Raw genomic sequence first — 19,252 nt, forward strand, 5'->3', positions numbered from 1 at the left:
ACTGTAGAGAATATTGAATGCTACTCACTGTATACTTTTTTCGAAACTTCGGGCGTCGAAAGTTTTAATCAATAAAGTTAATACATATTTTCGTTTTTAGGATAGCCCTTCGGGGCATAAACATCCTGGAGGACGAACACTCCGAGGAGGAGGGGAGTATGGCACTCTTAGCTAAAGAAAATAAAGATATGGAGACTGTAACAGCACTTCCTCTTCCTCCGAGGTATAGGCTACGAGATTTATTACTTGGAGACTGGGCATTCAACGACGACGGAGAAAGGTACATGAATAATTCATTTATTTTAATCTTCTCGATATTTGAACTCGAATGAAATCCAACGGAAGATTGGTTTTCGAAATCATCGGGGAATAATTAGATGAAGAGCTGGCTGCATAATCGATTTAATCGATTGTTATTTTATACTTAATCTTTAAAAAGATTACAGCCATCAGTATTGATTAAGGGGGTTTATAAATTGTCGTTAGGTATAGATTAAAATTATATATATACATTGAGTACGAATGTTTTGATTAATCAAAACGATGTGGAGCAAAAAATTTAAATACTTCTTAATCAAGGATATGTGACTCAAAATTTCAACATTCACACAATATATTTTTGTTGCAACGGAAAATATTAAATTACTTAAACATATGAAATATACTGTAGCTGGAATTTCCCAAAATATAGGGGGAAAAATTTTTGTCTATACATTTACAAGTTGTATCTAATAATAAATGAAAGAAATTTTTATTATTTGAGATTTCACCAACAACCATTAAGTTTTCTTGACTAAATGCGAAGTTATAGTTTCTGTCTTAGAGTAGTAAGTTATTCACTTATCAGTTTGTTTTAATTTTGGGAAATATTCCTTATGATGGAAAAGGTTTGGATCTGTATGTGACAGATAATGATGAATTGCGCAGTCTAGCATAAGATCCCACTTGCTGAATTTCTAAACGAAAAATTCTTATTATGCTAAGCATATGAATCAAAATTATTTTGAATGTATGTTTTCTTTATCTTCTGAAGAGTTTCAGGTTTTTTAAAGAACCTAAATTGTCTTTTTTTGGCGGTAGTGAATCCGTTGATAGATTCAACACGTCTAAGTCTTCGTCTCGATAACGTCCCGTAAAATAATCGATTCTTACAAAAGTTTCTTGTGATATCATAACTGATTATATCGAATAAATATTTTTTAAATGTATAATTGTGTATAAAATTTTATTTATCTATAGTGTAGTAAAACAAATTTTGCCTCACTACACACCCACAAGTTGTATAGGTTATGAAAATTCTTGTATATAATAAAACATGTTTTCTTTGTTGATGATAGAACAGCTGTGCTTCTTTATAACTGACTTTTTCACAAAAGCTCCGCTGTTATATGAAATTTATAATTAAATCTTTGACAATACTTTAGTCATGTAAAGAAAAATTCCGGTTCCTTACAAGTTGCTCAGAATAAAGTATTTGTTATTTAAGTTCAACTAGAAGCAATTTCGTTAGAGTTCTAGATAGTTTTCGCAAAAGTTTTCACTATTCAAAAAATGTTATATTTTCGAAAATATATTGCCAAAGGTCCTATTCTCGATAAATGTTTTTCAATTGGAGTATTGTATTTGGTTGATTCACGTTATACTTGGGTTTAACAAAAAAATTAGATCTCTTACGCGAGATTGATCTATTTGGGAAGATATTTCACGGGTAAACTCTCGTTGAATGTATGACAGGTTACGCCATAACTTTAACTTTATAAATAATTTAACCGGTTGAAAAAAATTCGTGCCAATTATGTCGTTTGAAGATTTTGTCGCCCAAACCGCCTCTTTTAGAGAATGTAAAGAACTTTGACATTTGCTTTGAAATTTCTAACCCAAACTTAGTCAAATTTACACTAGAAATTTATTGTATAATTGTTAATACTTATAAATAAGCGGCAATTAATGGTTACAAAAAATGTACGGTCCAACCGGAATTACATACTTCGGGCATTATACAATCAATACTCAGCAATGGATGGATAAGATCTTTAAACCTGATCTTATTCTTATTTATATTTCCCATTATAGAATTATTATTTTCTACTTAAAAAACTGGAAATATTTATTCCGTTTACTAATGAACTTCCTTAACGGGTATCCTCAAATTTATTCCTTAACTATTAAACTATAGAGTGGGCTGTAAAGAATATGCCCTTTGTCCCTATTTAAACTGTTATTAAAATTAACAATTTCAATGATTTCCAGTTCGTCTATATTTTATGTGCTCTTTAAACCGGACATTAACAGATCTCTTAGTCTGCCCAACATACCACCCGAATAATTGGATAAAACTGTGTATATATTACTATATGTAAGGCAATTTTATCCTGCAACATACCTGCATTCATTAAATCATTTATTGTAGTTCGAAATGTTTACTAAGCGTTGTTTTGAATATATATATATATATATATATATATGTTGATTTTAATATCTCATGGTATTTCGTGATGTTCATATTTATTAAAGATGGATGCATTTACCCTATTTGTACTGAAAACTTTCATAAAACTTTTTTAAATCTTATAGATGCCTCTAATTTATACCAGTCTAATTTTTAAGAGTTTTTGTTATCTTTTTTTTGTGTAAAACACAGCAGATATATTGCATCAAGTTTTTTTCATTTAAACATAATTTATCCTACGAATTTACTACTCTAAAGTTGGATTAAATCTTAATTTATGTTTGTCATTTCCCTATGCGCTGACAGCAGTTTAGAGATACACATATATGAAGCCATTTTCTCCACATTACTATTTAGCATTGCAAATACCAAGAAATGACAGGCATTCAACATCAAATATTTATTTTCAAGGCTTCAAAATTTATATATTCGACTACATTACCATTACAGAATCGTTTTTTAGCGGAATATACTTGAAATCAAGTGTTTTGTTACAAATTTGGAAATTGAAACTATGTCTGGATTGGTTTTTAGAGTATGTCTTCAAATATTTCTCATTATTTTTTTTTAAATGCTCGCCATTCATTCGGTTGATGTCGTAGTGGCTCGCTAGTGGTCTCGTTTGAGCGTAGGAGCTGCGAGAAGTGTGACGTCACGTTGGAATCAAAATGTGAAGTATAATGTATGGTGTAATCTTGTTATAAAGTTTTATTTTAATTTGAAAAGTAATATTTGATACAAAGACGTGTCTATAAATGTATTTATATATTATTATTGAATTTACCAATTAAATTCCACGTTTTTGAGGCTGAATGTTGTTTACAAAGAATATAATTATCTGCTTGTTCCGTGAATAAGAGACTCTTTAAAATATTAATAGTGAAATTTTGGATTCATTTAATATTATTTCTGATATTATATTTATTTCTTTGAGCGAATCATATATAGGTAAATAAACAATGTTTTAGTCCCAGATACTTTGCATAATAGGGAGTTAAACAGATAAATAATAAATTTTAAAAAAAATTACAGAAAAATTAATCTAATTTATTTCATTTATCCATGATTTAGATACTTGAATAATAGAACTTTTAGAAACGAGAAAGTATACAAAAAAATTTTGCAAGAATCAGGACATAATTGAAAGAAACAATTTTTTGGAATTTGTAAATTTTGTAATTTTCTTGTTAAGTTTTCTTTGGCAGCTATTTGAACTAATTTTTGGGTTAAGATACCTTATATATGTTCGTGTTCTGCTTAGGTAATAAACTTACAGTTTTCTTAACCAATTCATGAAAAATTATTTTTCCTCTTTTCAAAGAGACCCCACCCAAAATTCTGATTCTAACATCTAAACTACCTGTCATAATTCTTCATTCGGAAAGTGAATATTTATTTTTAAATTTATATACGACATATCTTGCAATATATTTTAATCATTCGAGACCTATGTTCTCTTTGATGTCAAAATTCATATTTAATACTTATTTTTATCCTCTCAACGACAGGCTCCTATCCACTACTTTGCCAAGTCTTCATTTTTTGGAAATGCAAAGTTTTTTCATGTAGCCACTAGTGCGACAAATGTGAGAACTGGAGTGTCTAGGTCCCTTAGATTACCTAAAAACATTGAGGCAGCGAGAGTTTAAATGTTGCGACCACAACAGCGTTCAGCGCGCAAACAAGCATCTACAATTGGACTCAATTATCGTTCTGTGGAGAGAGCTCTCCGTGAAGTCTTACGATTCCATCCACATAAGATGACGAGTATGCAAGAACGTGACCACAATTCTCGGAGGAACTTTTGCTACTACGTCGCCACCAATTTTTAGGAATTACATCAAACTCATTTATATTCACTTAAAGTCACAAGGTGGTGTTCCTTAGCCGCAATTATTTGTCTATGGTTCTTTCGGCCCGGTTTGTAAACTTGTTTCAAAATTTAGTTTGTTTGTTTTGTGGAAACTTCACAGAGCCCCTCATTTCAATCAAGCAATTGGCTGCCTGATATTCGATTTGTCCTCTTGTGAATCTACGTATGTTTTTTTCGGTGTATCGGTTTTATGTGTACCGTCCTATCAACATGTAAAGTACAAAATCCAAGAAGAAATTGTTAATATATAACGTCTACTATTTTTGAAAGAAACTTGACAAAAACATCGGTATATTCAATATATAAAGAATGAGGGAGTTATCTACATGCTTAACTTTTTAAAACTATATAAAACACATTCAGATTCATACAATGCTTTTAAAAAGTTATGCTTCTGTTAACACGAGAGTATATGTAAAATAATACACCGTCAAAAGCAAATCATTCCAGCTCAACCTATTAAAATGGGAATTCGTAAGGTTAAAAGTAGTGTATTGGTCAAGCGGTATATCAAACGATGTTTAGCATCGTATAGTTACTTTTAAAAGCAGACAACCAATTAAAAATAATTCCAAGGGACTGAGGATTTCCATATATCATGAATAAAAGAATTTACAGAAGCGTTTATACGTAAAACTATTTGTAATTTACATACGTTTGTGTGTTATAAAAAGACTGTACCGCCGATGCTCACGAAACGATAATATTCGTTATTATTCCCCTTCGTTTTTCTTATCATTCATTAAATTTGGAAACTACTTTTTCATAATGCTCTCTAAACAGGGTAGTCAATAATTGGCGTGTTGACATTTTAGTTTCTTCAAGGAACGGAATTCTTTTCATGCATTTTTCACAAATATAGTCGATAACCGCACGAAAATATAAAGCTGCCTTCCAACACTCCCTGATATTTTTAATCCGTGATTATAGATTACTCTAAATCTGCTAGAAGATTCATGTTCTAGCAACAATTCTAAATGGAAAGGAAAATAATCTGAATCGAAGCATTGCTGGGAATATATTTCAGCATAGAGTCATTTCAGTAGATGCAGTTTTTTAACAAAAATGCTGTTAGTGGAAGTGATGTCCTTTGCTGGTGTTTCGACGTCAAGATCAAGCTCAGTTCATTGGATCGAATTTCGTATCTTGTCGAATAGTTCTTTATCACATCATTGGTGAGTGGGATGCTCAGATCGTAATGAAGTGTTTGGTTAATAACGTACCAGGAGGCTCTACTCAACACACGGAGTATTTTGGATTGAATTGTTTGGAGTATCTTCGTTTACTGCAGCCTCCTAGTTCTATTTTATTCGACCAGATTGGTATGAATATAGGTTTGTAGATGAGCAATTTATATTCCAGTTTTGGTTGAGTAGCCAGCGCATATTTTTTAGTTTCAAATCTAACTGTTTTCTCTTGTTTTTGATATGTGTTTCCAATGTAAGTTTTCCGTCGAAATTCATCTCCAAGTACTTTACTATTGGTTTTATCGGAATGGGAATATTATTGCTGATTATTGCTCTGATTTACTGGTATTGACGTTAATTTTTCATTGATGGAGGAAAAAAAAATAATTAATTCGAAATATTGAAACGAAATCTTAGTCTTCACAAATGGCTCGTTGAAAAAATGGAGTAATAACCGGTGTCTACTTGAAAAAACTGGATGTAATATTCATCAAAATGGAATCTACGCGATAGAGAAGGCTGCCAAAGTATGAAGGAAAAGTAGTGACTATAGAAGAAATATCTTCTTCTTCTTCTTATTCATTTTTAAGATCTCGTGATCTGTTAGTTTTGCAGGTTCCTCTGCATCAGTTCCATCCATCTCTTAGGTGGTCGTCCGGGCTCTCCTTTCCCTTTAAGTACGATGCGTGGCAGTCAACTCTATTCCATTCTTCTCACGAAGGCGTACCAGTATCTTTTTCTTGGTCTCCCCCATTTAACGATGTCTTGCACCCCACATTATTCCCTGGTGTCAGTGTTCTTGATTCCATCTACTCTTGTTTTTCCCACTATAGTCCTGAGCATTTTCATTTCGGCTACCCGCAGCAAGCTTTTCTTTTTGTTGGTTTCCTCCTCAAGTCTTATAGATCCTAACTTTACTATCCTTTCGCGTGTATTCGTAGAAACATAACAAACAAAAATAAAAGTGGTTATGAGCTGTCGCCGGATTCGCAGCACTAAAGTAAGCGTCTGAGGGGTACACTATGAAGATAGGTTTACAAAGAAGACGAATAGATGATTACAGTGTTAACTGCAGATGCTATTGACACAAAAATCAGAGCCAAACATCAGAATATACCCAATACAATGTTACCACTACAACTACAATCACAATTACACTGTCTGACGTGCGTTTGGATAACCAAGTTATCGTCTTCAGAGACTGTAAACTATTTACCTGTTAGACAATGGGCTTTCAAGGGTAACGATGCATCTAGGTCGAGGTTGCCTATACCTAACCTATAAATGACTATAAAAATTTCTGAATACAATTCTTTCTCTCTACTCATTGTATTTTTTGCATGGCAATAATTTGAATAAAATTGACATTTGATATAAAAAATATAATATATTAAACCCTTCGGTTATATTTTACGTACACCATTGAATTAATCGAGTCGCTTTCTCTGCCTTTACGTAATTGAACAAATTGAATTTTTATGAAGGAATATTATTTCAATATAGTATCTATTATCTTTATCCGTGGGAATTTTCTTCTCGAGGTTTATAGTAGTAATAGTAGAAATGCGAAAAGCAGACGGGAAAAGCGCTTAATACCATTTTAAAAGCATATTGGAGCTGACAGATTACGACGGATCTCATAAAAATGCTTAATTAAATATTCATTTTACTCATTTAGATCGAATTTTTCATAGCTTGAATGCGAGAATTCTTTATATAGACTGAGAGTCTCCAAGATTAATATATTTAGAGCATCAAGCTGACGATATAGAAGTAAGCATATGAAATGACAGAATTATTGAGGAGAACACAATACTCAGATTACAAAATAAAAAAGAAGCTATAAAATATTTCATCCACACACTATTTTAACAAAATTAGTTTGTCATGCTCTTATTTAATTTCCGTGCTAGAAATTACCAGCTCTTGGAATTGCTTAAGACTTCTACCCACTTCATCCCCACACTGCTTGGTTCTTATTGAGCTTTTCTGGTGCGTCCATTTTATATAAAGTTTCTTTGTTTTATAGTATACTACCAAATCACTAAAACCATGGTATCCGCAGGCAGATGTAGTGTAAAATATCACAATTTTTTTGTCAGGTCATGATGAAAGATGTTTTATTAAAAAGTAACAAGAAAACCGTTTCTCAATTCGTAAAAAAAGGGAATTTTGACTATTTTGATATTAATTTGAGAGATAATTTCATACGTGGGGTATTTGTTAAGCATATGAGACAAAATATAATTGGAAAAATCATGCTTTAAGTTGAATGTACCAATATTGTAAACAGAAACGATCCTTATAATTACTATTTTTGTCTTATTAATATTAGATGAAAAAAATGGAAAGAATAGACACAAATGAACATATCCTAATATAAATTCTACAAGAATATAACTGTAGTAGATTCGAAAGAAATAACCATTTCATCCTTCAGTAGGAGTTCTGATTCTTAGGAGATTATACACAAACATCGTTCGATGATAATCCAATTATAACTCAATTTGATAACGACATCAAATTTAAAGCACAACTAACAATTTTATAGCAATTCAATCTAAAAAAAACTGTTGGCTCCTGGAGGATATTACACACAAAAACATAACAAAGCCAAAATTTGTTTTTGCTTATCGTATATAAACAAAATCTCACCCTCCTGAAACATTTTATTTTCATACATCCTCTTTATCATGATTTTCTAAAAAAATACACGCTGTTCAATCTTGAAATAGTACATATATCCAAACACAAGTGACTGAATAAAGATTTTAATAAGACAGAAAATTGGTAACTGAAAATTGGGGGTTAATTACCTGATACTATAGTTACGATAGTTGTTTTATTCAATTCTCAAAAAGAACATTCTTCAATTCAGGAGGTAAATAAAATATTTTGAAAAGTACGTGATCATGTTATATTATTCTATTTCAACTAGTAAATATACGCGAGTGGATTAATTTATTACTTATTAAAACCGTTGCTGTTATGTTTGTGGAAAAAAGCAAAAAATAGAAATAGTGTAACCATTTTGAATTACAAATGTACTTTACTTTTGGAGTTGTACAAATAATGGCGAATGTATTTTTAAAATGTTGATTGTCTAACCTATATACCGAATAATAAAAAAATAAAATACATATTTCGAGGCCGCTGTTGATCACGAAATCTAATTTTGTACATGAATGTTTTCTAGCAATTTATAGATCTAAATGAACATAACAAATTAAAGAGTCATTACATTTTCTATGTACTCAAAACGTGTTGTCATACGAGTGTTATTTGAATTGTTTATAGACAGGGTTCCTTAAAGTTTTTTTACAAACTTTGATCAAAGCAAATACGAAAAAATCACAAATCACTAAGCACATATACAATCCTCAACGCAGTTAAATTATTAGTGGGAAAGTGATCCCTGATCTACGCTAAGCAATGGCGGTGTGTAAAGTCAGCACTTCCCTCGTCTTCCCCTCGTATACATTCAATATTGCACGTCAAAAAGATTTGTTTGTATTGGATACCTACCGCATAACTTGACAATCGCTCAAAAAAAGCTCGTGTCGATTGATGCAAAGAAATGTTGAAAAAACTGAACCGAAACAACAATTGACTGTATGGGTGTTTCAAGACAAGCCAAATCCAACAGAAGTTGTTGGATTTGGTGTTTAGAACAACGTAGAACTGTCAATTCTGATGGTACACCAGCGGCAGCACCACGAAAATGCGAACTCTGACAGATCAGTTCAAATAAAACGTTTTTGAACATTCAAAACATCGAATTGGTGGGTCGACGATTTCCTACACCCGAAGAAGCGGTGACTGCATTCAAATCACATGTTTTGGAGGTTTATGAATATTCGTTTTTATTTGTCTGTATCTCAAAACTTGAGTGGCAGCCCTCGTATATTTTGATTTTCCACTAAATCTATATAAATTATAGTATACAATGGAGCTTTTCCATGTCTAACCTGTCATTTTTTGTTGCCTCTCCAGATATTTTCGTGATGTTAATATTAAATTCAGCTTTTAGTTAAATTAGAACAGTTTTTTCGCAATCAAGTCGGATGTTACTGCATATTTATTTCCTGATATTTCAGTATTTGTTTACTTTTAGTATGACAGTTACTTTATAGAGATTTCAAGTTATAATAACGACAAAAGTCATGGAAACAATTAAAAAATCGTTTCATAGGTATTGTACTGTATCAGTGTGTATAAATTCCGGTAGGACACCTGATAAAGTGTTTTTTCAATGTCAGGAAACATGCGAAAACAAGAATGCAATGGCGTAAATGGTCTACAATAAACAGCTACATAAAAGACATTGTCCATAATTGATGTCTACTTCATTATCAAGAGTGTTTATGTTTCTAAATTCTCGGAACTGTATTAATACAATACATACTAAACTTAAGGAAATGGTAATAAACTATAATTACTTACAAGACATTATAATACAATAGCAAATTTCATATGTCAATGTTATTTATAGGTTATGTTTTAATAACTAAAGACAGAGATTATTTGGATAATTTTTAAGTAGGACAAAGGAATTTTTTTATAGGATTGTTGGGATGGGATTGTGCTTGTTATCCTGAAGCGAATGATCATTGACCAGAAAAAAACGAAAGGAAAGTTCTGGTGTAAGTGAGAACGGCTCTTCTCGATAGTAACTAAAGCTAACTGTAGGTATTTAGACATTAGAAACTATGTCAATGTCACAAAAATAATAAGATTATAAAAAAAAACAACAGGATGCTACTTCCAAACACAACCATTACGGTTTTGACCACGTTAACTTTACGACCTGGCATTTTACATCTCAAATTTTGATTTCACTCGCTTATTTTGCACTTTTTTAAGAACATTTTATACAATTAAGAACAAATAACGCGTTGAAATAATGATTTTATGAAAATATTGTGAAAAATATCGTAGTAAAATACATTTTTCTTTGTGTGTATTGATTAAAGCATTCTATGTATATTTATGAATTGAGCTAAAAGTAAAATTGGTAATAATAGTACTTTAGAAACGAATATCAAAGTTCATTCCAACTAACATATTGGTAACTGTTTTATTTGATTAACATTTCAGTGCCGCATTTAATATTTCAACGTATCAAATGTGAAGTGTTGCAGCTGATACTGTCAAATGGGAACATAAATATTATTCCCAAAGGATTTTCTGTATGAGATTTTGTTTTATACTTAGTGTGTTCTAAATACGTAAAACTCAATTGAAATTGAATTGAATTCAATCGTTAAACGGATACCCACGCGTTGTTTTTTTGGTGAAATGGAATAATTAATGAACACCTTTGAACTATAACTGAAGAATAGAAAATGGGAAGCAGTCACAAACATAACCAGATTAGTATGACATTTTAATACAATAGGCAGAAGAAAGAACTACATCAGATGAACTTAAAATCCAACGAAGCCAGAGAAATAGCCAAAAACAAAAGTAAATAAAGAACCTTCCGCAACAAAATTAGACGGAATCCACAAAAGAATACATGAGGATAGCGATTCCATCGTTTTATGTTGAAACACCGACAGGTGCCCTTTGCTCTACTAAGAGCTATGTGACGATGATGATGATGATGATGATGATGATGATGAACGGCTCTCTAACGTGATTAATATTATTGTTGCTAGATCTTCAGTTTTCTAGAAATATTTTATTCAATTGACTGCCATAATAAACTATTAATGTTGATGTTAGTTGAAAGTTGAAAAAATAATTGTAATTTAAATAATATTAGGATGGAAATTTTCATGTTTAATCGATAATGTTAATAACATTTTATGTACAAACATCCAGTGCTGGACCGATAAAAACCAAACGGTTCTGCGTGAAATATCTCGAGATGACATTTTAGACATTATCCAAATTTACAAATCTGTTACCATTAAGAAAATAATTGAAAATCCGGAGATGCTAATTGGGCGGGTATGTTTGGCGAGGCAGTACCTTCCACCTCAGTTTATCAATTTTTTCCAAAGTTCGTTAAATATGGTTTCACTCGTTTACAATAACAATTTATCCAATTCCTCATATAGTCTTCTACAAACACAGAAGCGTCTGTTTGAGATATAAAGTCGGAAAGAGACACTACATTTTCCATTTTGGATTATCATTATTCATCTCTTGTAACCAAAAGTTGCAAGAACGGTTCTATATGGTGATGTTGAAGCCTGTGATGGATCGGTCATGCAGTTGTCTAATGTTGTTGTTCTTCCTTATCGACAGGAGTCAAAGAAATAAAAATCATTTACTCACTAACTTACTCAATCCTTATGTCTATCTACGCTTCTTTCCTGTAGTTCCTTCCTATCGTTCTTAGTCGCTTTGTTGATTTCGTTCATCCAGGTCTTCCTTGGTCGCGCTCTTATTGTTCTGTCTTCATTTATTTTTCTTTTAATCCATCAACCATCTTAGTTGATTTTTTTCTTTGTATCGCTCTGTAGGTTTTGTATTTAATATATGTCTGTTATATGTTATGTTACATATGATGCATTTGGATAAATAACGCAACAGAAGAATACAATGACGGATATGCTTTTTTGGTATTAGGCGGACCATTTCACCCCGAATTACACAAAAGATCAATTCCCTGAACAGTAGTTCTGCTTGTGTCATAACCGAAATTATTCTGTTCGATAATACAGTATTATAATTTCATAAATCTCCAAGAACAAAAGGTGAAACGATGTTTACAACCGCGATTTTAAATAACAAAATATATATCTCTCAATCAATCATCGATAGAAACATTAAAATTTGTATTAGAAAGTAGTTTCAATACTATTACATAAAATGTTGTTATGAATGTTATCAAAAATCCATCAGTACATTATAGTAGTTCGTAATCGTTATATTTAAGTTTTATCGTTTCATGTATTTGGTATTTTTCGTTTATTAGGAATCGTATTTGAAAAATAATCATTTCTAAGTCAAGTGATTCAAAGTGTCCCTTATTTATGACGAATTCTAAATTATTTATTTTTATCTTATATTGATGTGACACTGTAAACGATCATAAATATCATTAACTATTGATTTTATAGTTATTATTTTATAACAAAAGATTTAGTATTTAAAGCAGTTTGTACACGGATACTGGGTTCTTGATAGTTTGATATCCGTTGGCTTCACTCATATAGAAAGAACCAAATTCCAGTTTTCAAAGTACATAATGTGATTTCCTTTCAAACTTGTTTAAACACTTTTTTTAGGTAACACAGACCAGAGCTTTGTTGACGTTGTTTAATTTAGTTGTCGCAATTTTCCAGGCTCTATTGATGTCACTTTCTGCGGTTTCTATGGCGTGTTTATCTGTTTTTTCTTACCATGGATTCCTATATACGATGGTAATCCATAGGAAAGCGACGATCTTGTAGCTTTGTTCAGCAAAATAAAGTTTTTGTACAATGAAATCAAAATCAGATGTACTATAATTTGTTTGGAGGAAATACTTTGGGAGAGCAAAAAGATGTTTGCTTAGTTTCATGCTTTTATTAGGATAGAATTTGAAAAGAACATCCTGACATCTTGTGAACAATACCTTCTATTTTTATTTATATTTATTTGTTTTTGATTTCTTTATACTAATGCCCAGTATTGTTCTTTCTATCCTTTGTTAGGTAAATTAACGGCATATTCTGGAAATAACGTTTCACTACCCCCTCATTTCATACAAGTTAGAGACAAGTTGATTAAGTTGACTTTGTTCGATATTCTCCCAATATTCATGAATGAGCAGGTTTTTCAATTGGTAGTCGACTTTCTTTGTTTTTGGCTCTTCCACCAAGTTGAGTTGAACTTTTGGTACTCGCCTCTTTATATTTTCTCTTGGAGGTATCGTCCATGATCTGTTCAATTGTCTTCTGACCACTTTTGGTAGATTTGATTCGTAGGGGCGTTCACTTCTTGCTTTCGGTTATAACTGCTGGACTGAATGTTGTAATATTAAAATTTACGTAAAATATTTCCCCCATTTTTTTTTTCAAAGAAACTCGTTATTGATTCAACTTTTTAAATTAAATTTACATTAAAGAAAGTCTATATATTCACAAAAATGTTTTAATTTGTTCCATGAATGGAAAATTTAATCCTGAACTGAGTGTGAAATGGGGAAATTAGTAAGTCCTTATTTTCATGTAACGACGATCTCCACTTTACCAACAGTTTATAAGCGGAACTGGGTAACTTTGAGAATGATTGGAGAACTTTTAATTACTCATTGATCTACTTAAATGAAGAAATTAGGGATTTCGGTTTTGGATTTTGTTTATTAAGTTTAATACGAATTTTCTTGAGATTACTTAAATTTCGTTACGAAAAATGACGAAAAAAAAGATTAGTCATTAAATGAAAAAAGTTTAAAATAATAGTTTCACGCCAATAGAAATTCATAATTAATAAAAATTGAAAAGAAATGATTGTTGATTTTATTTCTATTCTATTTACCGTTCTTCTTTTTTATTCCTCAATTTTATCTAGCTTTTATAGCTATTTCTATAAAGTATTTCAATACTATTCAATTCCTTTTCGACCATGTTCTTTGTTTTAAAAAAAGAAATGGACGTGGACAACAGGCTTGTTTCCACTAAGAATAAATCGGATGGCTTTGAGTTTACAATAATTAACCACGATAATTAGTAAATAAAAAAACAACTTTTCTACAAAAATAATAAAAGATTAATAATATTTTTGGAAAATAAAATTAACAAAATGAGGCGTTTAATCACGTGACATTAAACACCAGACGTCACACCTTGCGAAACGCTGTGCTGTAGCTTTGGAGTTTTCAGCCATTATCGTTAAATTAATAAAGTTCGAATTTAGTTTAATGTTGAAAGACAGGTATAATATGCCATGGAATCAGGATTTAACAGAGCAAACTGCAGTAATTTGTCCAAAATAGACGCAGTTATGCTTGACGAATTTTTTGCATTGAACACCTACTTTTGTTCATCGAAAGTACGCAAATTTATATGTAAGTATTATGTGAAAAACAAAGTCTTATTTAATTAGTAGTTACCAGTCAGAGAGTCGCAATTTACCCACTGTGGAATGAAAATACTTAACTGATTTTGAGGTTAGCGAATACAAAGTTTCAATAACTTTTATAATTATAAGTCATGACATTTTATATGTTATTTAGGGTATATTATGGTAGATTTTTCACATTTATAAATAGATACATCAAGTTTATAAAATGTCTCCTCAAGCTAATGTAGTTTATTTCATGTTGCTTGTACACGCTGACATCGATATTGGCTGTAAGGGTCTTCGAATGAAGTCATTAGTCCCTTTTAACGAATCACTACCCAGAATAATTAAGTGTTTATATTGAATAGAGTCCCCAGATAGAAGAACTTCTGTCGGTAAAATGGAACGGATAATTCCATTTTGTGTTTTGTAATACAATAACACAACTTTAAATATCCAAAGACAAAACTTTAATTATATATTTTTCAGTAGGATCGATAAGATACTGAACATATTACATCAAAACTGATACTAAATAAAACGCAAAAAAGAAAATAAAGTAGAGATACATGGGAGACGGAATTACTCGGGAGGAGAAGAAGGTCGAAACAGGAAATGAAGAACCTGTATAATGAACAAGAAATTAGCGAAACTAGGATGGCTGGGATATTTAGAAAGGATTAAAAATGGCTGATATGAAAAAGGCAGGAGCACGAAAAAAAGAAGACCATAAAAGAGATGGCTGATCGGCTGATAAATTTCATATTTAGTTTATCAAATTTATCTACCTCAGAGGTATTCAATATTCTGACAGATGACGTCAGAAACAAGGCGAAAACTAACAGTATAATAATCATCGAAGCGTTGTCAACCTCTCAAAAGTCCGTCTTCCGTCAAAACGCTTTCCTATATTCTCATTTATTATTCCAATTTCCATTTCGAACGTAACGTAAACAAGGTGAATATATGAATAATTATTAAGGAGAATACGTGGGTTATATGAAAAGTTTCCGATTGGTTGAGAGATTCAAATTTAAATTTCAGCCATTTTGGATGCTTAGTTTCTGTTTGACAAGTGACATGTGAATATGTTTCTCAAAATGGATAGTTACTTTAAGTATGGTTTCCTAACCTTAGAGTTTTACTTGCAGGGGAAAGATTTTCATCAGACGAGGACGTAATAGAATACAAAAAAAGTGTATAGACTTGAAAGGAAACTATTTTGAAAAATAAAAATTATTGTGGAAAGAAAAGCCATGTTGCTTTATAAAGTAGTAAATTTTTCAAGCAAACCTCGTGTATTCTGTAAACTGATTAACAAAAAGCATTGTTTTTGCATACATCTGCAGAGAATTTCGCATTAAAATGACACCACTCCAACGCTCTATTTCTAAAAAAAGAATTACCTCAATGATGTGTATTCTTCCCGCTGTAAAGAAATTTTAAGGAAACTTTTAGACGAGTTACAAGTAGAACTACTCTTGTTGGTTGATGTGGAGTTTTCAAGAATTGTGAAACTAAAACAGATGCGGATTTATAGGAAGATAATTTTATAAAGAAAGCTGCTTACAGTAAACAAATAGCTGGGGAAAATATTGATGAAAATGTTTCTACCGATGTGTTATCACCAATTTTGAATTATTTAATTATAGTGAAATAAAATGAAGATATTTACATAATTTTCCCAATATTTCTCAAATACTTTCAACTGTGAAATGAATATTGAGTAAACTATTACTTCCTGGTTCTAAATTAATTGATTAATACAACGTTTTTCGTTTAATTTGTGTTATTAAGCTCCAAAAAATAAAACCTGAGTCCGACTCTATCTAGATCTTATTAAAATACAGCATAAAAGAAGTTTCACGAGAGTTGAAGTCAATTTATGATGTCGAAAAATGCTAGAGTGTAGGTACTCGTCATGAAGTTTTATTCTCTTGTTTTCAAAACTTGAAAAGCTTACATGAACTTCTAATTTGTTGGTAAATTAATTATTTTTCTTGGTGAATGCCATAAGGGTTTGAATTATTATTATATTATATTTTAAACCCTTTTTTTTTCTATTTTTGTTCCTCGATTGTCTTGATTTTGGGTCTCTTCTGATTGAAAATTACATTTTAAAACGTGTAAATAAATTGACGTTACCTAATTTGGTCTTTATCAATTTTTTGCATCCTTTAAAATCTATTTTGCAATCTGGAAAGGCTTAAAATCAAGATTATTTAGCAATAAACAAAATCACTTTTTTGAGCGATCGTCAAATTATGCGGTATCCATTGCAAACAAATTCTTTTAATAGCCAAATGTCTCCAAAGTATGTCTCAATCTCACGATTGATTTAGGACCACCACGTGCACCACGATTGATTTAGAAAAAGCAACCAAATAAAGTCGAATCAAGTTGCTCAACATACTGATGTTGGTTTAATTCACGTCGAAAGTCATACAAAATCATCGCACGAATTAATTCTGAATTGATTTAACTCCATTTTTGACCAGAATTAATGTTTCAAGTATAAGTTAGTTTTCAAGTACAAACAGATAGTCAGTCACATTGTACACATCAAAGTGTACTCTTTATAATATATACTCCAAACTTTTTCATAACCATCGATTCATCATCGGGGAAGTAATTATTCGAGAATAAACATAGATATTTATGTCTATTATTATTTCGAACGTTATTTTCTCTAAAATTTCATGTGAAAAAATTTATACCCGAGAAATTAATTCCCTGATGATGAATACATAGCAATCGAAAGCTTGGAATATATATTAAAAAGAATACACTTTGGTGTTTGATTGCCACAGCCCCACAACAATGAAACGAAAATGAATATATTTCCCAAAATTAAAAATGTGAACACGTAGTTTCATTTTTTACAAAGCCTTTTCTCAAAAATAAACGAGACGTGTATTAATTCTTGAAATAATTTTGTTTTTGGTATTAATTATACACTAATTATCCACTTTTTCTCTATTTTCTAATTGTTCATCTGTTGAAAGTAGAAAAATATTGAGAAATATTTGAAGTGTAGTTTATTCATTTGAACGATATTTAGCTCCTGAAATGTTTATTCATTAATTTTTATGAGTAGGGGTTGTTTTGCAGCCCTATAGAGCATTAAAAGCACTCATCATACCTTTTTATGAAGCGGGGGCACACACAAACTTAATTTTCATACAAATTGTTGTTTGCGAAAAAACAAGTGTTACCCAATTATTATTGTTGGCGACTGTACTAATTACATTATCAATTAATCGATGTTAAAATTAAAATATACCGCGCCAAAAACGACATTTTTGCAATAGTAGTAGTTATTTTACCTGTATCGTTACAAGCTGGTAAATAAGTTTACCTAACAACAACAGAATATGAATTATTTCATCTTCATTTTCCTTCAAATTGGATGTACGAATTGGATACTTTTGGCTAGAAACTGCGGCTCTGAATTGATCAGATGATATGAAGTTAAACCATTTCCGCATTTCCTGAACCAATATATTATTCTCCTTCCTCCGTTTCCTACAATTTTTTCCTTAATGATGAGTTGTAGGATCTCATTATTTGGCTCACTTCATGAAGGATGTTTCTGTTCTTTTCCATTCTTCCCAGACCTTCTGCATTGGTCATATAAGCTGTCCATGGTATTCTCAGCTCCAGTTTATCAATATTCAATAAAAAGCAATAAAACTATTTCGGTTTGGAAAGTTGACAGCAAAAATAATAGTGCAACGTTTTGGTCGGGACTTAAGTAAGTATTAAAATCACTTATTTTGTGTTCATACTTATTATTATTATTTTTATATTTCTGATAGAATGTCTTGACGAAAAGTAAAAGATATAAACACTTCAATAACCCCCAATAAATGTAGCAGAGTTTATTCCAATCACGTAACTTATACAACCTTTTAATAGTTGAAATCGGATGGGAAAACACTGATTTATGGGCTTTTACATGAAAAAACGTGACGGATTATTTTCACTTGAATACAGTGTATATTACTTGACGTCTTGGTGATTTATAAGTATTAAATTCACAAAATAGCAATTAGATTTGACTGGAATGTAGCAGAAACCATTAAAATAACGTCCTCTGTTTTTTTTTTCTCACAATGTATGGTATTTATTTTCTGTTACTAGTTTTAAATATGTCAAGTTTCATTATTAAAAGCTAGAAAGAGCTATTCTAATCGAAGGAATCATACTATTCGAATTTACAAAATTTATTTCGTCCATAAAGTTGAGTAGAACACTTTATTACCCAAAAAATTATAATGAGACGATTCGAAATAATTCTCCATCACAAAAGCCTGAAAGCGGGTTGTGAAAACATCTAATTCAAGAATTGCTTAGAACAATTAATGGTGTCGAGTGTCAATATCTTTTAAGTGTCTGAATTAATTGAAAATAAATTGAGTTAAGCTTTGAATAAGAGTATAATCTGAAACGGAAATTCGATGGGTTTGCATAGCATAATGTATCTTTCCGTTGTGCACTTTTTATCTTGCCGGAAATTTTAAAACCTCCTCGCGCATTCAATTTCTAATTCGTCCGCATTTTAGTCCAAATCCGGTAAGTAACAATAAAATTTATCTGGGAAGAATTTCTCATTTTCTGCTCTCCATAGGTATAAAGAAATTATCTTCTTCTTTTCTTTAGGATTATCCTTTTTCTTTTGGTTTGACCTTCTCATTGAGTGTGATAATCGCAGCATCTAGAAGGCACCTCTAAAACTGTCTT

Source organism: Diorhabda carinulata, chromosome 8 (genome assembly GCF_026250575.1).
Source record: "Diorhabda carinulata isolate Delta chromosome 8, icDioCari1.1, whole genome shotgun sequence".
Lineage (NCBI taxonomy): Eukaryota > Metazoa > Arthropoda > Insecta > Coleoptera > Chrysomelidae > Diorhabda > Diorhabda carinulata.